This window comes from Dermacentor silvarum, chromosome 9 (genome assembly GCF_013339745.2).
Source record: "Dermacentor silvarum isolate Dsil-2018 chromosome 9, BIME_Dsil_1.4, whole genome shotgun sequence".
NCBI lineage: Eukaryota > Metazoa > Arthropoda > Arachnida > Ixodida > Ixodidae > Dermacentor > Dermacentor silvarum.
Window position 1 is genome coordinate 89,982,160 of NC_051162.1, and position 21,332 is coordinate 90,003,491.

A 21,332-nucleotide genomic window follows, 5' to 3' on the forward strand; every position below is an offset into this window, starting at 1 on the left:
CAAAACCGCAATCTGATTATGAGGCACGCCGTAGTGGGAGACTCCGAAAATTTCGGACCACCTGGGGTTCTTTAACGTGCACCTAAATCTAAGTACACGGGTGTTTTTGCATTTCGCCCCCATCGAAATTACAAATGTCTTATAACCTGCCCCAAGTTCTAAACACGTATAAACATACAGTAGGATATGCCAAAGCTGAGCTGCGGAAATATTTTGTTGAAATGTGATTTTATATCTTCGCTTGCAGATGCCGCATGTTTGCTTGGTTATTACTATTATTATTTCTGAACATATGTATAACCATTTCAGCGTTTCGATTTCCGGTTTTATTGTTAAAATTTTGTGCAAAGATTACACACTGTATGCATAAATGTTGAATGTTCTGTTTATTGAATGTGACTATTGTATGTGCGTCTGTTGAAGATTTCCTGTACCACTCATGTGCTACTGCTTGTAGGGGTTTTCTGGACACAGTCAAGCTGCGTAGGCAGTTTTTTGCCAGAAAACCCTCCAGTTGAACCTGGAAAATAAACTTATACTTATATTGAACGAATGACACCATAAAATGCGATCTTGCTACGAAATTTGAACAAAACGAAATAATAAGTGCCAAACATTTCTAAAGTTCTTAAAATAAGAAAAGTTGCACTTGTGCGAAGGGCGAATTACTGATAGCGATAACAAGGAACTAAAATATTACACAAAATAAGGCTCGTAGCTTTATGAGCAATATGAACTGCAGTAAACATTCGCTGAGTAACTAAACTCGCATTTGCCCGCGAGACCCAGATGAAAACCGCTAAATTCGATGCCCGCAAGCACTAACGGTCCCAACGCTAGCATGAGGATCGCTGGCAGTGCTTTTTCCAAAGTGATCGTTGCCGTATGCCGCTCCCTTTATCACATCAGTGTGCCCCGCCTCTGAAGCGAGGCAGATCACGTGACCTCCTCCGAGGGCCGCGCGAACGCGCCTGCAGGGTCTGTATACATTAAAGCGAAGCTTTCTATGCCTCACTGATTCGTCAGTGAGCGCCGAAAACGTACTGAAGGAAAGTCAATTTACACAATGGAACCATCTGCGCACACAACAGAACAACGGCACACGACATACGTATCGTAGAACACTACAGTTAACATTCGTAGTTGTACCGATAAGAACAATGGGAACTGCAACGCCACGCTACCCAGACGAACTGTATATATCTGCAGTGCATTAAGCGCATCACGCAATGCATTCCCGGCCGTCACCATGGGTAGGCCGCGGGTGCAGCGCACGTCGGAAGAGGCTTCCGTACGCGAACGTAAGCGCGATCGTGCCCGTAAGGCTGATCCCGTGTATCGGCAACGGTAGAGCCTCTGACCGTCGACCACAGCGATCACAAGGCGATACTGTGCAAATGTAGAGTCGTCCATGAAAGTGTGAGTGTGTGCGTGTAATCAACGGCTACATGATTTAAAATAAAGGCTATATATATGCAAATTAACGAAATGCGCCTTCATTGAACTTCAACGTTCAAAAAATACAATCATAAACAAGCAATCAAATTACATATGCATCGCATCAGGACGCTCAGCATTTCTTGGGTTCGTTGCGTGGTCGTTGGCTTTGGCCTTCGACTTTGATTCAGTTTGCATGGAAGCAAGCTTCGCGTTCAACCATCTTTCTTTAAGATTGGGGCTTTGGTTTTTTTCCTAAAACACAAGTCCCCGTGTACTAAAGGCATCGAGCAAACGACCACTTCTTTTAAAGCCTATCACTCGACTCACTGCACGGCCACTTTGCGAAAAAAATCGCGTTGCATGGGGCGCCATCAGTTGGCATGAGACGCCCTGCCTACGTCGTTGACACAGGTGCACTGCATGTGCCGTGCCCTTAGTTCCTTCTACCAGCGTTCGCTTTGCAGGTAAGGTTCGCACGTTCGCTTATCAGCGTTCGCTTTGCAAGCCTCTGCGAGAGGCTTACGTACAGGTTCGTCATGCCAAGAACCGTATATAGCAAGTCGGTACAACTGCATGTTTACAAAACAGTGAACATATCAGACGAACACAAAAGTGTCGTCGTACCATTGTGTTCCATATGATGTGTTCACTCTGTATGTATGCGTAGACATGTCAAGAAAATGCGCAAGAATAATGTACCGCGAGTAGATGCCACCTAGCGGAGGGATCGTTACCAGCGTTTTGTATGTCCTGCTTGCCAGTGGATGGCGCTCTGGACACCGTGTCGTATATCAAAGCAAAAAACGGAAGACACTTTGTCGAGACTAAAGTGTGAAACGGCGGAGGCGTGACGCAATTGCGTGTTAAAAGTGTCTGTTAAAGTAGTTTGTGGCCGCCTGGAACTGTAGCAGCGCAGTTTGTGGATCAGGAGGAGACGCGTCGTCCATGGCGGTGCTATGCCAGCTATGCGAGCTACAGGCGTCAGGACATGAGTGGAGCAGACGACAAAACGGATAGGCAAGCAGGCGCCGTTGCTATAGCAACTGTGGCAGCGACGAGGAAATGACATCATAAGGATCGTCACAGCGCAAACAAGACACGGACAAAAGGAAGGAAAAAAATAACACGGCGCTTTTTCCTTCCTTTTGTCCGTGTCTTGTTTGCGCTGTGACAATCGTTACGATGAATCCCAACCAACTGGCACAACTTGCTGTCTTGTTGAAGAAATGACAGACCCGCGCGGCGCCGAACCACCCCGACACCCGCACATGACAGTGACGTCACGCACGCGAGCCAATCAGGAGGCGCAAACCTGCGCCTAGCGACAGTGACGTCACGACACAGAGGAGACCAATCAGGATGCCGGAAAGCTGTGACAGCTTCTGCTAACGGCAGATGACCTTGACAACGAGCCATTAAAGGATTCTGCCTAAATAGCTTTAACGGCCCCCTTGCTCAGTGAGCATGGCGTCGGCGGCGTTGAGCGTGAGTTGACTGTGAACGAGAAGTGTCTCCCAATCATAGCGCAGCGCACGAAGCGTTTCTACCAATCGCAGAGCAGAGCGCGCCGCGTGCTTTCTACCAATCATAGCGCGGCGCGCCGCGTTTCTACCAACCACAGAGCCGCACTCGGTTCCTTGAAGCACCACCACATGGCGCTCGCCTCCACGGCAACGGCGGCACCGGCCTTGAGGGGAAATGAAAACAAAGAACCAGAAGGCTCGCCTTTTGCATAGGGTTCGCCACAACCGTTTCCCGGGAAAGATTACGGTTGCATAAGCTGCAGTTACCGGGTAGCGTGAGAATCAGTCGGGGACACTTTAATGCTATCGCGTCCGGCTCTTAATGGCGAAGCTTAAGCGTCTCCCAAGTTCTTTCTTGATCCAGATAAGTTTTCCGTGCTGCAATTTTTTTTTCATGGTGCGACAGCACCTAACTGGAACAGCTGTATACATTCCGCTTCAGATCATTCAGTGCATATTTCACAAAATTGGGATACAAGGCACGGAGTTTCTGTAGCAAAATGGTTATGCATTGTGTAATGGCTAATTTAGGTTGTGCAATTAGAAAAATTCACCTAAATTAGTAAAACATATATTGACAGAAATTTTCTTAAGCCGCATCGCGCGGGCGATTATCGGGTAAATACCGATGCCCGCCACTGCTGTGAACCTTGGTTACCCAAAATAATTCTTTCCGACCTCCTAAGTTTAATAATAAATATCATGCACTCGTTGCAGAAACGCGCCTGCATTAGCGCTCATGCGTGCGTCATCTGCAATGTGCCCCACTGAAAAACGGCATTCTCTCTTCATTATCAACGTCATAAGTACGTAGACGATCCCGAAATCAGTATTGGTTGTCCTAAAACGCAGCGATTATGTCACAAGAACGAGTTTTTTCGTGGTGACATCGGATGAAGCCGCGGTGGTCACGCGTACCATGCGTACTGGGGGCGTTTCTGACGGTGGCGGGGAGACGCGGCGGGAAGTGTTCTTTCTCAGTGCCAAGGCGAGGGCCTTCCTGGCAGGCCTGTTCGGCAGCAAAAGTATCAGAAGCATGACTATGGACAGCAGAGCGATCGCTGCGACCAAGTAGGGCACCGACTCGCCGCTTGTCGGCGCTGCTTTCCTCACCGCCGCTCCCGTCGAACCCTTCGTGCTGGAATGTACGGAGCCCGTCGAGTGGTCGACGCCGGTCTTCGTGTGTCCCACACCCGGCAGCAGCTGCAGAGAGTTCCTGCCTTGGCTCGCGTCGTGGTATTTCTCGGAAACCTTGTCGACTAAAAAGGTCGCCGGCGAGAAATGCCCGACGCAAGTGTCAAGACCAGGACTGGAGGCTTGCGTGCCATCCACGACCTTGGGCGACGGTGCAGAGTCGAGCGTTGGTGAGTAGGTCGCCGAGGCAATGTTCCCGGCGTTTGCTGCGAATGTTAACTTGGGGCCTGCTTCTGATCTGGCCTGAAAAGAAAGGTGAGCTGGTGAGATGGCAGTAATGAGGGTAAGCAGAGGAGGCTTTGGTCATATGAAATGATTGAGAAGACCTGATCATATTGTGATTGTTTGATGATTGATTAATTGACTTGGTGTTTGACTGATTAATCCGGAGCGACATCAAGAGTTGTGAGGGACGCCACAGCGGAGGACTACAGATAAATGTAGGCCACACAGAAATCACTAGGATCTTTTTTAGTCGACTTGCGACGCAAGAACCCAAAATCTGCTTGGCTTCTGCTGGGACCCCAGCACCCTGTCAAAAAAATCTAATAAATGACGCATATGCCACACATTAAATAACCTTACATGAACCCACTTTTTTATATGTAGTCTCATATGGTTTATCCACAAGAAAAGTAGAAAGTTACCTATCAAGAAAGGGTCAGGCAAGGAGACAATCTCTCCAATGCTATTCACTGCATGCTTAGAACTATTGAAGCTCTTAGACTGGGAAGGCTTAGGAGTGAGAATCAACGGCTAATATCTCAGCAACGTTCGGTTTGCAGATGACATTGTCATATTCAGCAACAATGGGGACGAATTAGAACATATGATTGAGGTCCTTAACCGAGAAAGTGTCAGAGTGGGCTTGAAGATTACTATGCAGACGACAAAGCTATTGTTCAATAGCTTGGCAAGGTAACAAGAATTCAGGATCGCCAGTCAGACTCTAGCGTCTGTAAAGGAGTACGTTTAGCTCAATTACTCACAGGGGACCCTGATCATAAGAAGAAAAGTTACAGAAGAATAAAATTAGGTTGGAGAGCATACGGCAGGCATTGCCAAATCCTGACTGGGAGCTTACCATTGCCGTTCAAAAGAAAAGTGCACAATCATTGCATTCTACCGGTGCTAGCATATGGGGCAGAAACTTGGAGGTCAACAAAGAAGCTCGAGAACAAGTTTAGGACCGCACAAAGAGCGATGGAACGAAAAATGATAGGCCTAACGTTAAGAGACAGGAGAGAGCGGTGTGGATCAGAGAGCAAACGGGGATAGCCGATATTCTAGTTGACATTAAGAGGAAGAAATGGAGCTGGGCAGGCCATGTAATGCGTAGGATGGATAACCGGTGGACCGTTAGAGTTACAGAATGGATGCCAAGAGAAGGGAAGCGCAGTCGAGGACGGCAGAAAACTAGGTGGGGTGATCAAGTTAGGAAAATTGCAGGCGCAAGTTAGAATCACCTAGCGCAAGACAGGGGAATTGGTGATCACAGGGAGAGCCTTCGTCCTGCAGTGGACATAAAATATAGGCTGATGATGATGACTCTCGCATCGCCAAATTTGCACAGACTGATCCCACAATCCTTATTTTGCCTACAGTCCCATGGTATAATATTGACATTTACACGCTCGCACGGTATTTGCACAGCACGTGTAAACGGCACTGACCTTATTTTTGAGCTCGAGTAATGAAGGCGTTGGCACTGCGGTCACTAGCTGCGACAAACACGAATCGCAAGCATTCCGCGTGGGAGGTTTCCAACAGCCCGCCTTTACGCCGAGGTAGGTCACGTGACTTTCTCTTTGATCCTGCAATAAACCCGATAAATGTGCCTCAGGCGAAGAAAAAAATTGGAGGACGCTTTTAAGCTTCGCCTTTAAGAGTAACGCGATAGCGGTATCGGGCCCCGTTCGTATAGCATTTTTCTTTATGAGTAAGCTTTACTGCAACACACAACGTGGGAAAGCCAGCTTACAAATACAAAGCTTACACCGATCCCCTTTGTGTCAGCTTCATCAGCAATGCATTTGAACACAAATGCACTGCTGGGAAGACATTTTACAGGGGTAATATAAGCCGTCTTTGAAAATGTGAAGGCCTTAGGACCTTTTTTTTTATTATTTTATTGGTGGCTGTTCCCCCGAGGCGCGCGCGTGTCCAAAACGCATTAGGCAGGCTAAGTCTCGGTTTGGAGCGAGCAGGCATCAAGACACCCTAGCCTGCCGTAGGGTGCCTCGATGCCCAGCGCCGCTTTACAGGGTGGGGACAGCCTTTGAATCACCCCGCGCCGCCGCTCTGGCTTTTCGGCGCCATGTTGGTTCTTTCGCGCCGGCTGTCGAGCTGAACGGATGCGCGCTCCATATGCTTTTTTGTGGCGTTGTGGTGCGAGAGCTCGTGTTTTGTGTAGTCCCTTTTGATGTTCGTGCTTGTCAACGAAACATGACGGGTTGCTTTGTGGCTCTGTGCACTGGATGGGCCGCAAATGAGCCGCGGGTATTTTGTTACCCCCGCGTTGAACGAAGAAATGGCAGCGCAAGTGAAACGTGGCAGCTGGGTACCGACGGACACAACGAAAATATGCGAGTGAGGATCATGATTTTGTTAAGGATAATGTCCCTTTGTAATCCTTTTCATTTTCACTGAGAAGTTGCAATTGTATGTTGGCGTGCCTTTTCTAGTGATAATGCTGCAGTATGGTGTGATCACCGTGTTTGACTTGTTGCAACGGCGTAGGTTTATTTTAGACGTTTGTGAATTGACCTTTTTTTGTAGCTAAAAGTATTGGGACACTTGTAAACTCGTTTCCTGGATACGCGATCGATGACCTGGTCGGTTTTTATAAGCAAAAATTAAACAAGCACAAAGCATCACTCAGTCGGAAGAGAGTGATGAGAGAAGCGACTTCATTCTCGACTCAGAGGAAGTTTCTTATCTTGGGGAAGATGTGCTCGTCCACTTGGCAGGCTTTTTGTTAAAGCCGATTATCCGCAATGTGGAACACTGCTCTGTGTGCATGTGCATGCTAGCGGCTGAAAAACCTGGACAGGAACACCACCTTGCTCAACTAAATGAATATGTCCAAGGCGTCAAATTTTAATTTATGCAAGCAGACAAATTCTGGACTTTGTTTTTTTTAATGTGAGGGTGTTCTCAAGTATTTTGCTGAAGCTCAAGATCTGAGATGTCTGAGAAACACCATTGAAAGCACTGAAGAAAATTAATGGAAAGAATGTAACCTTGCCAGAAAACCCATGTTATCAGCACAAAGATGTCATTGGAAAATTCTTGAACGATTTGTGTCCACACATCTCCGCATCTATCTGCGATGGCTTAACACTCCTGCAAAGGCAGCTGAATGTTATGCTAGCAAGACTGTAGCAAGTACGAGCGTGCAGTAGAGCAACCACATTTTCACCAGATAACTTCACTGAGAGCTCATAAAGTGAATTATTTAGTGCTTACTTTTGTAAGTAAATTCTGTTTGGGTGTTGAAAACTGTTCTTTGTGCATTTTTCTTCTTCAGTAGGCACATAAACTGCAGCAGACCTATTCACGCGACGTCTCCTAATTTTTCTCCCAATTTCATAAATATTAGGAGAAAATTAGGAGAAAAATTAGGAGACGTCGCGTGAATAGGTCTGCTGCAGGCTCCTAATTTCATAAAAATATTGGGCTGCTGAGCACGACGTCGCGGGATCGAATCCCGGCCACGGCGGCCGCATTTCGATGGGGACGAAATGCGAAAAACACCCGTGTACTTCATTCATTCAAACTTCATTCAAGTGTACAATTCCAGTAATATTTGTGAGATGTTGACCAGTTAAATGAGTAAATAAAGAAGGGGGAAACCTCGTAAACAAATCGTGCCACCTTCGGGTTAAGATACACTCGAAAAGTCTCAGACAACCTCTTTTGAAACGAGCACTCTATGCAAGCAAACTATTTATCAGATCGTAAAGGAGAAAATCTGTATTTAAATCGCGTCGGTATCGCCCTTAGCACGCCCGCCGCCCTTTCTTTCTGCCCAATAGTTAATCTGCAGCCGCCACACCCCCAGTGCGTCCGTATTGGAAAGAACCAAGATGGCGCCGAAAAGCGTGGGTGTCCTCACCCTGAAAGCGGCGCTGGGCATCGAGGCACCCTAGCCTGCCGAGGAGGCGAGCGCCATCTGGTTGGTGTTTTTGCAAGTAATATATCCGGGCGCGCCGCTGTTGTATGGTCGAAATGCTATAAAAGGGGTTTGTGTTTGAGTTTTCCTCGTAACAGAATTATGTTTTCTCGTACATTCAAATTACAATCCGACGGTATCATGTCTAGGTTGTAGGTAAGTCGTACTTAACAATTTTTTGACGGATTTTACTTAGAGAAATTCAGTTTTCTTCACTAACGCCCCTGCGCCATGCGGAGGGCCTGCGTGGTCGGGGTGATTCGGGATGATTTTCTCCACCACTGACGCCGGCGCTTACGCCGACGCCGAATTTTCTGCGATACGGGGCCCTTAACGCTATCGCGTTAAAAATGCTTTCAAGTGCAACTACCGAGACAGTAAGTGTAGAACACGAACTCGCCTATGCTCGGTAACAACTTAGCTCCGGGCCATTACAACACCGCACTACATTCAACATGTGGCAACGCAAAAAACGGACATGGACAAAAATGGACTCGTGTGTCATCCCTTCTTGTTCGTGTATGTTGTTTGGGCTGCTACGTGATGAACGTAATAACACTCTCCCAATTCCATATTATTGCAGTTTAAAAAAACTAAACAAAGAGGAAAATGAGTTTGCGTTCGCTATGTCTTATGCCACACGTCAAAAGCTGTGTTTGTCCATGTAACAAACCACCTCATTCGTAACATGCACCTTTAAATATATGGCGTAGTTAACAGAAACAATAAAAAAGAGTTTGAAACAAGCGTCGTTGCGCTATTTCGGAGGCTATACGAGGCGCGCATAATTGATTTTTATTGGGTTAAAGATCGTAAAGACAATAAATAGGTTATGCCCTGTGGCATATTTTGGTAATGCGCTACAGAGAAGTTACAAAGCACCGTCCAGGGAATGTTATACCGCCAGAATTTTGAAAAGGGGTTCAGTACTCGACGAGACTTAAGCAAATGAAATGTTTCGAGGTCATGGTGCGAGGTGGCGGTGAACTACTCTCTCGTAGCAGCAGAGACTCCCACTGCCTCGGCTACAGTGATGTTACACTGGCTGTTGCGTCCACTAGCGACGTGCATGGGTGTGTTAACTTGCAGACGCAATCGTCACTGCGTTATCTGTGCACACTATAAAATAATTTACACCCTTAAAAGTGAATAAGGGTGTGACTCTATCATTAATAACTCACACCCTTACACCCAAGAAATAGTGTTTGGTAAGAGTTATTGACCAAGTTACACCGTTATTCGGTTTTATGGCTGTAAATTATATTACAGCTGCACTACGCTTGCCTCTTTGCAATGTCCAAACTTGGTGGAAGGCCCACTAGCGCGATGCAAGCCTGATGAGAAACACAACGCAGTGAATGTGCACGAACCCCTAACCTTGGGCGCCTTGTCTTCGTGGCTTGCCGCGTCGTTGTGCTTGGCACACTTCTTCCTGCGCTTCCTCTTCCTCTTGCGCCTGCGCTTCCGATTCTGCTTTACGGGCGCCGCTTCCTGGGGCCTCGGCGGAAACGCGAACAACACAGGCGGTAGCGACGTTCCGGGAACGGGGCTCTCTGCGGGGGAGTGCCCGGACGCCGGCGGGCTCGGGCGTATCACGAAGTGAGGCGTCCCTCGAGCGGGTACCCCGCCGTCACCTGGACTTTTGCTAGGCTGTTCCCGGTTCCAGTACATGGCTTCCGCCTCTTCTTCTTCTTCTGCTCCTACGTCGTCTGCGCCTCTCGCACGTATAAGGTTGTTTATGATGATTGTGATTTCCGAGAATGGCCCAAACCCGCTGGGGACATAGCATAGAGAAACATGGACATAGCGTTTTCTACTAAAATTGCCGCACCTACTATGAAAGTGACGGTTAGTACATGGCTCTGTCTAATCTTCGAGCTCATGACTTCGGGCGTTACTTGTGGCATTCATTATTACGATTTAACTTTCTTAATTTCCAAGCACTCATAGTTTTCAAGGAAGATGACGAGGCAATTAAACTCTGCGCTCATGCGTAATCACTGCGGACAGTTGCATCTAGGACGCAATATTTTGTCGAGAATAGGTCAACTTGCAATATCACCAAGCCGTTTGAAGCCAGAAGGAAAAACCTTAGGCACATCCATGTACTCTCCATCATTTCCAGAATTATTTCCATGCTGGCTGGAGCTCCATACTTGTATACCTCCAATAGCCAACCGGACACTTAACCTGGTTAACCTCTCCGCCTTTCACCTCTTATTTTTCTTCCTTCCTTCCTTAGACACTAGCGTCAGAGTATTCTCCAGTGACATCTGTAGGGAACTCTGGTTGTGGGAGATCAGGCCGAGATTCTAGTACCAATGTTCTCGAAAACTCCCCAGCTGCCCATCACTTTTCAGTGTCCTCGGGTATACTAGGTATATGTTGTAAATCAGTCCTCGCTTAGTTCTGTCCCGGTTTCACTCGGCCAGGGTAATGCTGTCGCAACATGGTTCCATAAGTATAAAAGGTCTCAGTCGGATGCCTAGCACCTTTTCAAAACAAATCGAGCGCCACTCCCATTCGCCCCATTTTCGACAAAAGTGGCGGCCCTACTAAAAGCACGTGCCCTGTATACAGGACAGAAAAAAAAAACGATCGCAGCTTGCACTATTGGTGCAAGCATCGAGCAAACAGTGGAGCTTGTGATCGACCAAGCTACAGCCAGGGTCGCTAATCCCGACGATGCTAGATACTCAAACGCAGACTCTCGCGTTCTCGAAATTCGGGATCTTCGACTCGACGATGCCTCTTCTGGGCTGCAGCTACGGCACGGTATTCCAGATCGGCTCGTCGCCGACGCGCAGATTCTCGCTTGGCCGCATGACGTGCTTCAAGACGCGTCCTGGCGAAGCGTTGACATGTCTACGGGAAGCGAGGCACATGTGGTTGCTAGGCGAAGCAAAGTGACGTTACGGCTAGACGCAGCACGAGCGCGGTCGTAGCAGCTCGGTGCGGAGCGGCGGCAAAGCCAGGCGCAGCAGTACCAAGTGGTTGCTAGGCAACGCGCGGTGACGTCATCGCCAGGCGCAGTTTCTGGTCTACGCGATACGGATCAGCCTCCGGCTTAAACAGCTCCGCTATAGTGAACTAGAATATCTAGAACACTGTAGCTCCACTGTTTAAAAATTTTAGGAGGAACACCAGTGAGCAACACCAAATCCCTTCAGACAGGTGACGTGGCCTTGCAACAATTCTTTATTGCTATAGTAATTATACGGACGCTCGAAGCGCATTAGCACATCCACCGGCGTTGTCGTGCTGTGCTTACGCACTGACGCTGCGTATTGGCCATGAAGTTCGAAGAGTACATCTTCGGCCTTTATTTCCTCAACAAAGTCAACCCTATTTTTGTCATATAACAGAAATAAATGTTGGCAGTTAACGCCCGACGGGCGAGGCACTCACAGCAATTGCAAGTTTATAACGTTGCGCGCTGACTTGCCTGACAGTGTTCTAATTATAAGCAGATGCGACATGGCATGTACAAGGCAACACACAATGCAGCTGCTACTGGGCAGGAGGAACGGTGCCCTGGCAGCTACCGAACGTCTCACAACGTAGACTTAGTTACTGTATATGCTACCAAATGGCTACCTTTGGTAGCATATATACAGTAACTCTACGTTGACTTGGTGAGGAGCGCCGCCAGGTGGCGTGGCAGGTGTCGCATCTCTAGGGTGCACTACATGAGATCGACGGGAAACCGTCGGCGCTGGTCGGCGCCCAGTGAAAAAAAGAAAACGTTAGCTTCACATTTACTCTCCGTTCCGCTGAGACCGTACATACACGCGTAAGCAGGAAGGCGACTGCGCTGACAAAGCTCGTGACAGCAGCGGAAGGCAGAACGCTGTCCTAGCCCCACCACCGTGCCGATTGAGCGTAGCGTTGAAGCTGCGTCCACTTCTGCTCGTCTTTTTTCTTTTTATTGCGATATCAATTATATGGACACTACAAGCGGATTTCTTCCGTCGCCTTGAGGTTCCGTGTAAAGTCCAAGGGTGATAAAATCGTCGCCTCGCGCCGTATGTGCGAGTGAAAGCGCGCGAGGGACGCGCGTTTTCACGGAGATCTAACGCGCGGTGGAGAGCAAACGCGACGTCTTCCGTCGCGCGAAAGGCCGTGGGTGGATGGGAGGGAGGGGGGCGACGTTGTGCTGCGGCACCAACTACGTATCTTGCGACCGGGCAGAAGCGCAACTGGCGACTCAATCTCCCACGCGAAATGAGGAAAGCGGGAAGGCAGCGCGGGAGGGAGGGGGGTACGGCTTCTACTCTGACAGCAACTCCGTACTTTGCGCAGCTGCGGGCGGTCGCGCGCACCGTATCTTGAAAGCGATTTGCACACAGCACCTACCTTTGTATTCGCTGTGCTTTGGCCGCTGTTTCCGTTAAAGTGATAGACCACACGAACCTTCGCTCGCTGCTGATTCCGCACTTGCTTACGCCAGCGTTTTGACAGTGATTGTCTGCGGTCATCAAGGGCTGTCTATTCATGTTTGCTTATGCGCGCTGACACCACGCTTGTTAATTCAGTTAGTAAGCGAATGTGTCCAAGTTTGCGCAGCCGATAAAACTACTATCCTTACTCCGTATAGTTCTCTACTAATTCGCTATCGCAATTGATGCTTCGCCTTTCGGGCGGAACAGCGACTTTTATTTTACAGCGAAGTTGTTAAAGGGCCCCTAAACCACCTCAGATATTTTTTGAACATTTCAAGTAAACACGCGCATCGAGTTCAGCATGCCGTCACGGTCAACGATGCCAAACGCTGCAGCGCTATGCGCAGCGGACGCGCCACACAAAAAAAAAAAAAATGAAAACAATGCCGTCCTCCTCCCCTCGCCTTTCCGGTATCCCCAGCGGTCGTCACGATGTCAGCAGGGGGAATCTGGTGATGTCAGCTGCGGAAACGATGTCCATTGGTCGAACAAGAACCTACGACTTCCGGTTTGACTGCTAGCAGGTACGCGCGCTCCCTGCTCGTCCTAGCCGTGTTGCTCGCTTGTGCGCGCTTGCGCATCGGAATCCGCCTTTTTCACGGCGCTACGGCGCATGCGCCCTGCCCTGGCGGATTAGTCGCGAAACGTTTTGGAAGGGTCGCGCGCGCGGCCGTGCGGCCCCGTCTCGGGGGAACGTCCCCCGAAAAAAAAAAAAAGCGCTCGCACGCGCGCTACTGCAAGTGCAAACTCGTGCTGTGTACCTCGTTGAACCTTCACTGGTAGCTCGACGTCGGTGCGGTACCGAAAACGTGCGTAGCGTAAGACGGCAACTCCACTTCTAACAGAAAGCGGTGAGGGCTTCGTCTAGACTGCACAGGGAACCACGTAGTTGCCGCCTTGCATTGATGGCTGTAATAGCAAATTTATCGATAAACCCCTGCGTTACACTTGGACGACACTTAAAAACACGTTGCTGACGAATACTTCATGCAGCGTCGGTCCTCGCTTGCTGGTAGTGGCAGCGTGTGCCCGACTTCACGTACTCGTTCAAGGCGCGGTAACACTGGGTCGATACGAGACCGACAAGACGCGCACGCCTACGATTGGCCGACCATTCAGCACAGTGTGTCGTTGAGACCATTTTATCATACCAGGGGCCGTATTCTGTAACGCTTCGGTTTTCGAAGGATTCGGTTTGCGTGCAGCGATTGGTCGCCGCCTGGGTGACGCCATCGCCTCAGGGCGCGAACGCTTTTGCTGACGTCAAGCACATGTCAATCACGCGGAAACCGAATTTGTCGTCTGCTACGAAGTGAAGCCGCGCGCGCTGCTTCGGTCTGATCCGAAGCGCGGTGTGCCGTGTGCAGAGCCTGTGCGTGCCGTGTGCACGGGCGGGATCGTAGCACTCGGAGCAAAATGACGGCGTGTGCGGTGCCTGTGGCGCCTGTTATCGTGCTTTTAGCGAGCCTCCGTGATAGACAGCGACAACCTCGACGTCGACAAGACGCCTTTGAGATGACAGATGAGGGATTCAGGCGACAATTCAGATTCTCAAAAGAGACAGCGCTCCGACTGTGCGAGGAACTTGAGTGTGTATTTTGGCCGCAACGCGAAGTTGGCGTACGACATCCCACCTAGCGGCATAAATGGGTCAACCGAAGTAAACAAAATTCGTTAAGCCACTCACCGCCAGTACAACTCACACGCGTTTCTTGATGAAAAACGTAAACCTCATCAATACCATGAACAAATTATGAACAAACCAAGAAGCGCTCGTAAATTGGTATATTTCTACTCGGTTTGTGACGTTCACTGCCACAAAAAGAAACCTTCGCGCCGATTGGTCTCTGTCCTTTCACTTGTTTTCATTACGTCAACGGACCGCCCCAATGTGACGCCACCGCCAAACCGAATCCTTCGAAAACCGAAGCGTTACAGAATACGGCCCCTGGCCTACAAGACGTAACCGACGAGCGCGAGTTGTCGTACTGCGATGGGCTTTCTTGTCGACGGCACCGATAAAATCAGCGTGCCGACCATCACTCGGCCGAACCCCGCGCGATCGGCCGTCGAACCGATAACGCGATAACCGCAACGGCTTCGTTAGTATATATAAATAATCGCGCTCAAAGTGAGTCAAGACATGCCTACGAAGTTGAAATTTTGCACAAGATTCGACCCTCTCAATCCGTGCACATAAGTTTGAGCCAATGTTGATCCTGATCAGCGAAGGTTAGGCCTGGCGCCGTCTAGTTCGCGCACCCGCTACCGGCGGGCCGGTACTGAAAAGTAAGCAAGTTATAACGAAGGAAACTGCTTTTATAGCCCAATTCTAGTCTTAGCGATTTGAAATAAACTACCCTTCGTTTCGATCGCCGCGTACACAATAAGCTGCAAGCGGGGACACAGCGCTGTGCCCAACGCCTGTGCCAACATCTGTACCCGTATAGGCTGCCGGTCGTATTCACGACGTAGATGGGTGGGTTTTTACGTGTTGGCATGCTGACACATAGCTTAATTCCTGCGATGTACTCTTTACCTCTGCGTCAAACCCGAAACAAGAGACGGTATACATGCGGTACAGCAGCATAAACAGCCGCTTCGCTCAGTTATATACCAACGGTGCCAACGACGGCATCCGCGTTTTTGCAGGAGAACAACACGGCCTTTAAATGAGCGCTTATGCGAGCACAGTTTGCTCTAATAATGCTTAATGACACGCGCAAACTAACTATCGCGAAGTTAAAGAAAAGCGAGAATCAGTAATAAATTACAGCGCAATATTTGTAACTGGATCACAACCGCCATTGTTTAAGTGGCTCAGCCGCTCATACTGACTCGTTTCACGATGGAACGACGCGGCTCATATGAGCAGATATGTGTGTTTTATTCTACGTTTTGACATTCTTTCATATCAGCGCCTTTTCATTTATGCACCTTTCCCCCATTTTTTGACGCTAACAGCGATCTGTGGTTGTAGATGCCGATGTAAACAAGTGCATGGCTTTGCTAAATTCGACACGGAAGGCTGCGCACTTGAAAACACCTTATTTATGCGAAATGTCTAAAGAACGTGTAAAAAGCATTTCAAAAAAAGCGAGGTGCAAGTGCAGGAGTTAGCGCCAACAAACTCCAAAGCAGCCGTTACGGCAGAGGGAACTCAATGTGCTTTTATCGGCCGCACTGTAAAAAAAAAAAAAAAAAAAAAAAAAAAAAAAAAAAAAAAAAAAGAAAGAAAAAAAAAAACCGCGGAAAGAAAACAGCACACTCAGGCTTGCTCACCCTACATGCAGGCGCGTAGCCGGGGGGGGGGGGGGGGGGGGGGGCTGATGGGGCTTCAGCCCCCCCCCCCCCCCCCCGAAATTTTTTCGTGCCGGCATGCACCGCCGACCAAAACTACCACAGATGCCGGGAATAATAATAATAATAATAATAATAATAATAATAATAATAATAATAATAATAATAATAATAATAATAATTTACTCCCATGAAAAGAATGACATGGTGGGGTTCTGAATAAAAAGTTGCACGCAGGCAACTTGACCAGCCCAAAAACCCATCAAAGGCAACAGAGGGCGTCGGGCGCTCACATGTGAGTAAACAGATGGGAAGGTGCCAATTAAAAAAAATGTGTATACGAGACAGGTAGTAATACACTTTAACAATTAGAAAAACAAGTAGTCTGCATTAACAAGGAAATATTGAATTTATATATGAGCATAATAGATTACATAAAGAAAGTCTTATTAGAAAATAGGAAAAAAATACATAACATAGCACTATATTCAGTGCAGCATAAACTAAAGCAAATAAAGGGGGGAAAAGTCATACAGTATTGCATATGAACAAACTCATTAAACAACAAGGATTAGTTTGACTGAAAGTAGTTGTGCAGGCTGCATAAGGACAGAAGGTCTATTTCTCGTAAGACGAGGTTATTGAGTAAAGTCGGAAGTGTACGTATGTCGAAGCATTTGTTGACGATAATTCGTTCTTGAGTGCAGAATGTTCCATTGTTCAGGTGTCCATAGGCTGCGACATGTTCGTGTAGGCGAGCTATGTTCAATCATTCTGCATTCTGTCTACAATGTCTTTTTCACGCTCGAAAGACATTTCGGCACGAACATTGCAAACTCGGGCTGGATTTCGTGGCACCTGTGGTGGATTTCGTGGTACCTGGGGTCACGTAACGCAAGGAGCCCCATCTGAGCACAAACTTTCAAGGGCTTTTCGATAGCGAGCAGGCGCGTTGCGGCATCTCGCAGCGGCCGCGGAATCTACGGAGTGCATGGATTTCAATTTCGAAATTTTGTGGGTGTAAAGTTCTCAAACTTTTGACGCGAAAGGTGCACTGACATTTCCAAAGGCGTGCTTCAAAAGAGTTTCAATTCTGGAACTTTATGGGGTTAATGCTGTTATAAACTTGGACCAACATGCGTGCACTGGAGCCCTCGTGTCCAAGCCGTTCCAGAAATGAAAGCACGCGCTCGCAATCTTCCACACACACGAAAATACTAAATATTACCGTGACTGTGAGCTAGCAGCTGCTAATTTTCTCCGAACCTTTTCAGGACGCGAGCCCAATGTGATCGATCAGCTGGACCAGGGCAGGCAAAGTAAAATTTGAGAAAACAGGAGAAAGTTAGAAAATGGCCTATTATTGAGGAAATTCTTTTTGCAGGCTACAAGGTCTGGCTCTCGTTGGCCACAGGGACAGTGGCCATATGGATTCAAGCATAGGCCCCCCTGAAAATACAGGTATTTTCAGAGCGCTTATTCGCATGCGAGCTGATCGTGGAGATACATATCTGAAGAACCATTTGGAAAGTTGCCCCAGTAATGCCTCGTATTTAAGCCCAGATGCACAAAACCAAATTATAGAAATCTGTGGCGAAATTATCAAAGAAAGCCTAGTTGCATAAGCAGGCTGCTTCTCCGTACTTGCTGACGAAACGACGGACATCGCCGGAATCGAACAGCCTACTGTTTGTGCAAAGTACCTAAACAAGGATGCCAACGACATCGAGGGAGTGTTTTAGGTTTTAGCACCGGAATAGACGCCCATCTCGCATTGCGACTGCAGGTTCTATGTAAATGTGTACAAACTGTTCCAGATTCTAGTCACCCTTCCAGTGACCACTGCCAGCGCACAGAGAATATTTTTTTACAAGAGTTTACTAAAAAACTACTTGCGCTCTACAATGTCTGTGGAACGTATGGTTAGACTGGTGCTTCTATACACCCACAGAGACGTCGGCATCAACGTGTCCGAAGTCATTGACCGCTTCGCTCAACTTCCCCGCCTAGAGAAGTTTGTCCTTTAGATAGCAAAGCAGCAAAAATCAATGCAAGTAAAAAGCTCTATTCCTTCAGGTACATAAGCTCGTAATTATGAAAACGTATGACTGTTCGTTAGCTTTTAAAAGCGCAGAAATTTTAGCCGTTTATTCTAGCAGTTAGCATCATGATCAAAATTATCATGCGAATACGAAAATTACGAGGACATCAATAACCAATTTTGACCGACCTTGCTCATTGAAAGCCCGGCCCACGATGCGTTTGCCAAAAATACACTCGGATATTGGGTAGTCACTTGCCGCATCATCTGTGGCTTTCGTTTGTCCTTTTCTTTCCTTTTTAGCTACCTGCTTTTATTTCTTTTTTTGAAACGAAGCAAAACCCTCCTTTAATTTTGGGTGCATAATAATTGTTGCCGCTGTGCAGGCAGTTAAATTACACATTTTCGTACTGATTTCTGCATTATTCCTCTATTATTCATGGTGCTGTCGCGACCGCTGCATGGCCTGAGTACATATCACGATGTCTGCGATCATAGTTTTGTTCTTGCCTAGATCATCTGTCTTTCTGTGCGCAAAGTTTACTGTGCGCAAGTTTACGACCGGTAACAGCTGCTCCTGCGCAATCTATTGCAACGAGGGGCAGCCTCATTGAGGTTTTTTCCTGGCCGTTGCATATGTGCAAAAATGTAAACAAGGTTCTTGAATGACGAAGATTCATCAAAATATTTGTCCTCAACTTATTCATTAGATGGCCTTTACGTTCTTCATATCAGCTGTATACACTGCTTTCTCGCTTTCGAACACATATGGTTCTAATGTCCGTGTGATATTTTCCTTCCTTATTAAATAGACAAAAAAAAACGCGGCTGCATTATATCAGTTATTTCTGCGAGAATTTTTAGGACATACGAATATATTCTTTTATGAAAAAATACATATTTTACTTGACAGTGCGTAGCGTTCAATAATTCGTTTGCAGTATCTAATATACAATGGCATTGGCAATGCAGTTATTATTCATGTATTTGATCCCTCGACAAATTCTATAAGGAGGAGGCCGCGCTGCAACCTCAGCCCCCCCCCGAACAAAATTTCTGGCTACGCCACTGCCTACATGTATATAGTTGGTGAGTGCTACATGGCTTCCAGGAACGACATGCTGCCCCCCAGAAGCCATTAATAATTATTCGCGATCCACGAAACGCACAACCGATGCGCACTTAACACGGGCGCAGGTTCACAAATCAACCGGCGAAAGCCCCAGCACCCTACCAAAACGTTTCCAGCGGCGCGCTGCAGAGGGCAGCACAGGAAAATGAAAAAGGCGGATTACAGCCCGCAACACAAGTGCCAAATCGCTCGCGTTCCAACACAGTCATGCTTAGCGGTCTGATTAGCTGCGCGAACAGAGTGCGACAGTATTGGCCTTTCCAGACGTGCGCGCAACACAGGGTCTATAGCGGCACGCTTCGCATAACACGGGCCGGCACCGCAGCAACAGCTGGTAGCCGAGAAGCGCCGAGTCCGCGTCCGCGTTACCGGCACGATAACTCGCCGCACGCCGTTTGCCATTCGCGGGCCGCCATTCGACAGCGGTTTTGCTCGCGAGCGGCAAGATTTCCTTGTCGTACGTAGAGAGGAAGAGACCGGGACTCATTTGTGCGGCAGCCTCACCGCCGCTGATCGCTCGACGGCGCCGATATCGTCGCTAGGCCTTTTCTGGTTCCCTTCAAAGCTAAAGCGGACGGCGCTTCGAAATGAATTGCCGGCGCTCAAAAGGCGCAATATTTTCTTGTCGTTGTTACCGCTCTTCGCAATAATTGTACACAAAGAAGAAAAATACGCTGATATTAGCGGCGCCGTCGGCTGCGATGCGAGCACAGCCGAGCCGGTCGTCTCCCATCGGTTGCTGTGCACTGCAGTTCAGCTGCAGCCGATGTTTTCGTTGCCGTTGCCGGTGGCGGAGGCGCGCAGCTTCGCGGTCGTCGATTGGCTCGTTGATCGTGCAGCGGGCGGGGCGCCGGCCGAACTGCCGTCTATTTTGGAAACCTCTCGCGCGGCAGACGTTCTACAGCACTGGAGGCCGGTTTGCCGTCCGTATATGTGCCGCTAGCATGGACGTGCCTTAACCGGAAGTAGGCAGTGAGAAGCGCGTTGGCGATGACGTATGTCACGTGACATTTCGAGCAGCACTCGGCGAGGACGGGAGACCAGCCGACCAAGAGAGTAGCGAAAAGAGCGAAACAAGCGAGGGCCGTTTTTCGATCATCAAACGCGTGTAACTCCGCTATTACGGCACCATTTCGAAAAATGCTCGCGGCTACGTGTTCGTTGTAGACTCGTGCACAACTGCAACACCACAACTAAATTTCGACCTCTGGGTGATTTATGGGCCTTTAAGGGCTAATTCCCCCAGGAGCGTGTGCGCGTGTAGAAAAAATGTCGCAGTTTCGAGCGTGAAAGTGCCTCGAGTCACGCGGCAATTTTGCGTGTATTCGCGGGCTCCTTTCACGCTCGGAAAAATACCTTTATGTAGCACGTATTGAGTAAGAGAAAACTGTATCGGGAACTTTTCGAGTTGCTCTACAATTTTCTCATTGACACTTCTCATGTAATTATATTTGAGATGATTAGGCCTAATTATCTAATTAGGCGGAATGCAAGCAATCCGAGTATTGCCAAGCGATGGCAAACAACATTACCTTAGTTTTGTCCAGCTACGTAGCATTTGCATGTTTTCAAAGTTTGGCCCAAGTTAAGTGAAACACCCCGTATTCAGCGTGCCTTCTTATAATGAATTAGTCGCGACTGCATTGTCCGTTCATGTGTTTGTCTTCTCAATGTGAAAGCAGCTTTTGCACTGCGGTCTCTAAACCGAGTAGGACGGTTGCGCAATTTCACTGCAAGAAAGCGTGCGCGATCATGTGAACACCCCCTGCATATTGATGGTATCCGTGAGAAAACCAAATAAAAATCGTCACCCACTCATGTGTACATGGCAGCCCAATGCAAAGAGAATTCAAGCACTGAAAAAACGCAATGTGGACTAGCTAGCGCTCATCACCTGCAATACCACGGGTATACTTGCCATTAATTTTTTCAGGGCCTGCAATCATTGTATTAAGTGACTGACGCACACATCGAAGTAAGCTGGAAAGCTCCTCTACAAGCCGCTATTTCGATTTTCAGTAAAACAGGCAACGGATCCTAGCAATCACGGCAAGTGCGATGGAGAAGCTGCATTTTCGCGCATAAT